We start from the raw sequence: 6,317 nt of genomic DNA, 5'->3' as shown, positions 1-6,317 counted from the left end.
CCTTGGTGAATTCTCTAAATACTTAGGAAATAATGTCATTATCCATCTATGAACTCTCTAGAAAATGGGGAGAGAAGGCACATCCCCCAACTTTTTTGTGAACCCAGCATAAACTAGAAGAAAACATAGAAGCTGATCGCATTCAAGAATGTAGTTGCAAAAGTCCTAAACAAAATACTAACAGAGCCCAGTAACATAGAGTTCAATTCAGTAACTTCTGCTCTAATAAAAATAATAGCAAATTATGAATAAGAAGAAAATCACTTAATCTGTTAGTGTATTTAAAAGTATTTTTGTAAAAAAATGTACTTGATGGTGAAATGTTGACACCGTTCCTTTCGAAGTTGGGAACAACAGAAGGATGCCTGTGCATCTCATTTCTATTCAAGATTGTTCTGGAAGTTTCACTAGTATTATAAACAAGAAAAAGAAAGAAAAGCTGTAATGTTTGTAAAAAATTAAAAAAACAGATTTTTAAAAATAGAGAAGTCCTGAAGAACATAGAAAAGCAAGAATGTTGGGGCGCCTGGGTGGCGCAGTCGGTTAAGCGTCCGACTTCAGCCAGGTCACGATCTCGCGGTCCGGGAGTTCGAGCCCCGCGTCAGGCTCTGGGCTGATGGCTCAGAGCCTGGAGCCTGTTTCCGATTCTGTGTCTCCCTCTCTCTCTGCCCCTCCCCCGTTCATGCTCTGTCTCTCTCTGTCCCAAAAATAAATAAATGTTGAAAAAAAAATTAAAAAAAAAAAAAAAAAAAGAAAGAAAAGCAAGAATGCATCCTACTTTTCTGGAAAATGGTTCACGTTGAAAGGGAGAGAGGGGCTGGCGAAGGGGGAGGAAACTTCCGGGGCTGGAAATGGGCTGCTTGCTGACCTGGATGCTGGTCCCTCAGTGCTCACTTGGTAGTGAGATTTTACGTGAGATGGATATGAAATTTTTAATGTGGTGAAAGTGTTTCCATGCAAATTCCATAATTTTATAGAATAATTTTTTTAAGACTCCATTGATGATAGCAATCGAAAGTAATTACCTAGGATTCAATTTGGAAAAATGTACATAAGCCCTTTGTGAAGAAGAAAATCATCAAACGTCATTGAGAGACATTGAAAAAAGACCTGAATAAAAGGAAGTGTGATGGTCTTGAATAGAAGTACCGTGCAATTTAAATGGTGTGAGTTCCCCTCAATCTAATCTTTAGATCTAATGCAAGTTCAATAATGTTTCATGGAAGTTGACGAGCTAATTCTGAAGTTCATGGGAAGGAGGTGCCAGCTGGGACAGGAGGGACACACCGGAAACAGAAAGTAGTAAGGGGCGGGGCTTGTCCTACACATCGGGTCCCGATTTAAAGCTCTGTAGCAATTTAGGGACGCCTGGGGGGCTCAGTCGATTAAGCGTCCAACTCTTGACTTGTGCTCAGGTCACGATCTCACAGTTCGTGGGTTCGATCCCTGTATAGATATGGCTCCTCACTGATGGTGTGGAGCCTACTTGGAATTCTCTCTCTCTCTCCCTCTCTCTGCCTCCCTCTTTCTCAAAATAAATAAATAAACGTAAAAAAAAAATCAGACTCCAAAGTCAGATGCAGAATGGAAACGATGTCTGGCAGATTTGTTGTTGGTCTTTGCTGAAACAGAGGACGATTTAGCGAATGGTGCTGGGACGATTGGTTTTCTACGTTGAGACTGGATCTCCGTCTCATCTCACGCACAGAAGTCAATTCTCTATGGATTAAAGTCCTAAACGTAAAAAGACAGGACTATGAAGCTTTAACAATACAAGAGAGTCTCTTGGGCTGCCGGGATGGTTCTCTTAAAGGCACAAAGAATGTAAAATGGAAAGGACAGTGTGATAAATCTGACCACGTTGAAACTGAGATTTTCTGTTCACAAAAAGACATCATCAAGGACAGGAAAAGTCGAGTCACAACGTGGGAGAATGTTTGCTTTTATAAAATCGACAAATGACTAGTACTGGCATTTAACAAGAACTCTTGAGGGTGCCTGGGTGGCTTCGTTGGACAAGCACCCGACTCTTGGTTTCAGCTCAGGTCATGATCTCATGGTTCATGAGTTCAAGTCCTGCACTGGGCTCTTGTTCTCTCTCTCTCTCCCTCTCTCTCTCTGCCCCTTCCCAGCTCGCATGTGCGCGCTCTCTCTCAAAATAAATAAATGGGGGCGCCTGGGTGGCTCAGTCGGTTGAGCGTCCGACTTCGGCTCAGGTCAAGATCTCGCGGTCCGTGAGTTCGAGCCCCACGTCGGGCTCTGTGCTGACCGCCTAGAGCCTGGAGCCTGTTTCAGATTCTGTGTCTCCCTCTCTCTCTGACCCTCCCCCGTTCATGCTCTGTCTCTCTCTGTCTCAAAAATAAATAAACGTTAAAAAAAAATTTTTTTTAAATACATAAATGAACTTAAAAATAAATAAATAAACGAACTCTTGTAATAGAATTTTAGAAAGAAGATCCAATGGGATACTCAAATCCTTTGTAATCAGGAAAATGTAATTCAAAACCATAACATTCTTTGTATACCTATCAGATGGGAAAAATGATAAAATTGGACGAAGGCCCGTGTTGGGCAGGCTGCAAAGCGAGTGGATGCTCGCTCACTGCAGGTGGCCTCTAAAACTGGTTCAGCCTTTTTGGGAAAAAATTCGGATATTCCAGAAATCCTACAGGTGGATATTAACCCAGAAATTCCCTTTCGAGGCTTAAAACGCAGCTGTGGAAACTCTTGCACAGGGGGCATCAAAAGATACGTGTCAGAATCTTCTCATGGATTCCTGAGACTGACAGGGAGATCCGAACCCTGACTAGATTTCTGATGACATTAAGGAATTATTTTTTGGGGGGGTGGTTTTGATAATGGCGTTACGGTTAGGTATAACCAGAAAGAATCCTGTCTTTAAGGGATACACGCCACAATATTTCTTTCATGGGTGAGGATCGGACATCAAAGTGATCTGGAGGTGTAGGAGACGGGGCGAGGGGTCCGATGAAACAAGACGGCCCATGGGTATGTCTCATTCATGGTGGGTCACGAGTCCACGAAGGTTCACCGGGGGATTTACTTTCTAGGCAGTCTAGACCCGCTTGCTCAGCCCCAATGCTGGCTTGCATCACCACACCGTCTTCGGGAACGCGATGCAGCCAAGAGAGCCAGACCCGTGGCTCCAGGTAGTGAGGGCCCCCCACCCAAGCGGGCTGACGCACCCCATTTCCTTTCCTTTGCTGCTCACGGGGTGTCTAGTTGATTCAACCTTGTGATCCGAGCCTCTTCACTTGGCCTGTGAACCCTTCTGTTTTGTGACTTCTGCAACGGCTCTGCTGGCAGTGAACTTGAAGGCTGTATCTCCATCAGAGACTTCCCACTGTGCCACCACCGGGCGCCCCCAGAGCCCAGCTTGGCACGAGTGTCTGGGGCTGGGGAGGGGCGTGGAGGAGGAGTTGGTTTTGACCGTTGTGTTGAGAACGGACCACAGGGCAAGATGGCTAGGGAAGCCGGATGCAGGTAAAGAATTTGCTAGATTGGGTCCAGGTTTTTAAGTAAGCCAAAGATTATGGCAGACAGTCGAACAATCGTTCAATATGTTTGTATTTTTCCGAACGGAAGGTGTTCCCAAGGGAACTGTTCGGCACGTTGCAATCCCGCAGACTCGATCTTTGGCAGGTCCGTTACTTGGAGGGCTTATTTTCAAAAGACTCAAAAAACAAGCGGTGGCCCAGTGTTGGGCACGGAGCCCAGCGATTTTCGGAGGACCTCTCGCACCTCAGTGCAGAGCCGAAAATGGCACCGATTCAAAACGGCATCTTATTAGCCCTCACGAACCTTTGCACGGAGCCAGCATACCTACGTTACAAATTGTGAAAGAAACTCAGGCTACAGATGTCAAGTGATTTTCTCGGGTGATGGCCGTAACTGACCCGATCTCTAATCCCCTACCCTGGCCAGCTCGCCAGCGGATGATTCACGTTATTGCCTGTCGTGAAAAGTAACAAAATTCCCCCATCTTTAAGTTTTAATTAGGTTTTCAATTTTAACACGGTTTTTGTTTTGCCCCAAACATGAGCCAACAAGTTTCCGTAACACTGCCAGGGTCCTTCACGGCCTTCGGTCTCACGAACCTTTCTCGCACCTCGGTGAAGAAGCTATCACAGTAGCGTGGTGTTTCCAAAAGCCTCCCTCTGGGGTTAATGATGATGTCAGAAAGCTAGACGACAAGCAGACGAGCAAAGACCAAGAACGTGACTTGACTCTCCCTACCCCTGTGTTGGAGTCACCTTAGTCTGCTGGCGTAACGTGCGATTCTTGCTGTGTGACCCTGGGGAACTTCTCTACCTCTCAGATCTACATTTTCTTTTACTACGAAACATGTTGTTTATTTATTTATTTTTAAAAGTTTTATTTATCTTGAGAGAGAGAGAGAGAGCATAAGCAGGGGAGGGGCAGAGAGAGAAAGAGGGAGGGAGAGAGAGAATCCCAAGCAGGCTCTGCACTGTCAGCGTGAGATCATGACCTGGGCCAAAATCCAGAGTCTGCTGCTTAACCGGCTGAGCCACCCAGGCGCCCCACTATGAAAGAATTTAAAGGGGGAGGCTAACAGTGCTGACGTTCCCAGGGTTCTGTGGGATCGGGACCAGGAGAATGTGTTTAGTCCGAAGCTCTAGTCGGCTTTGGCCCCTCTTCCCTCTAGTTTCCGACATCTTTGACCGCACGGCCAGCTGTTTAAGGATTGAGATGTTCCTTCTTCGGCCCCTAGTTTACCGTCGTCCTTCGTGTGACTATCGCGTGTTTCAGATTTCCAAAGTATTTAAGCTGACCCTTTCCCCCTCCCCAAACGCACACACCCCAGGTTCCTTTTATAACTGGAATGTATGCGCGTGGCGGGCGACAGGGAGATGGTGCGTTTGTCTGCACTTGCCATGTGCTTAACCTGGTCTAGTGGAAACAGGATGGGTTTAAACGGATGGCTTCTTTACCCCAAGCCGTAGTTGCCTGAACCTGAAGGAGAGGCTCTCAGCACCCCCCCACCTCCCCCGGGCAGGGCCGCTGGCGTCCAGATCATGGCTTGGGGACAGTGGCCTCCGTGAACGCGAATTCCTCCCGCTTGCGTCCGGGGGTGGGAGGCTGGGCTGGGGCGGGGGGTGGGGGGGACCATCCTGCAGGCAGTGTGTGTTAGCACGTATGTAGAAAGGGCAGATTCTAGTTTCCGGAGGACTTTCTTCCCCAGTGGCTGTGGTGACAACCACGGACGGAGTGTCTCTTCCTGGGGCCCTGCTGAGCCCTCCCGTGGCCTCATCAGTCTGCTACTTGACCCGTAGGGAGCTCATACCTTAGGCCCTCCCTCCCCATCCTTCTGAGCACACGCGAGGGGGCCAGGCCAGCACCCCCCACCCCCAGCCCTGCCGTCTTCTGCCTCTTCTCCTCCCTCGGGCAGGTTTCTGCCCGGCTCTGCCTCTGGCCTCCCTTCTCTCGCCTGCCCCCAGCCAGCCATCCCCAAACTATTCTTACAATTTGATCGCTCTCTTATTCTTCCTTGTTCGTTTTTGCTCTTCATCTGCTGTGTTTATGGGAATCCCTACAGGAAGCCCCCGGAAGGGTTCCACTGCCTTCACAGGCTACACTGCAGACCTTTTCAGGGCCTTCCTATCTATCCTCGTAGATGCTGAAAGCCCATCCCCTTCAGGAAGTCTGCTCCGGGCCTCACCCCCATCCCTATCTACCTGACTGCTGCCCCCTTTCTCTTCCCACATTGTGTACTTAGCATGCCTGTCTCGCCGTGGAATGTCCTGCCCGCGTGGCCTCGCTCTTGCTAGATCGGGGACCGTCTTTGAGTCTCTGCTGTCATGAAAAGTGGACTCCCTCCTAGCCACACATCCCTTGCTTCTTCTACAAAGAGCTCCGTCTCTCTTCCGCTCCCAGGCCGGGAACCCTGCCCCGTCCCCGGGGCCACACCCCCAGGCTGCCTCTGCTCTCTCCACACAAATGTCAGGTGTCCCAGCTCTGAGCCCGAGCCGCTGCGTGGCCCTTGCAGCAATGAGGACAACCCTTCAGGATAACGTCCACCCTCGCTGCTAACTAGTGATTGTGGCGACCAGAGCTGGGCAGGCCTGGGCGCGCGTCTGTATCCCCAACATTCTTTTCCACGAGACAATACATTTGGGATCTCATGTTGCTTTCAGTAGCAAAATAGGAGTTTCCAAAATGTAGGTGCAGGTGTAGAGAAGGTACAAAGAAAGGAGACAGCAGGTCCCACAGTGTTAAGTGTATCATCATCCCTTAGATGATGGAGTGGCCTCAGGGCTTCTTGAGTAATTTTAACC

The sequence above is a fragment of the Leopardus geoffroyi genome, chromosome B2, assembly GCF_018350155.1.
Source record: "Leopardus geoffroyi isolate Oge1 chromosome B2, O.geoffroyi_Oge1_pat1.0, whole genome shotgun sequence".
Taxonomy (NCBI): domain Eukaryota; kingdom Metazoa; phylum Chordata; class Mammalia; order Carnivora; family Felidae; genus Leopardus; species Leopardus geoffroyi.
Note: the sequence above shows the minus strand (reverse complement) of the source record.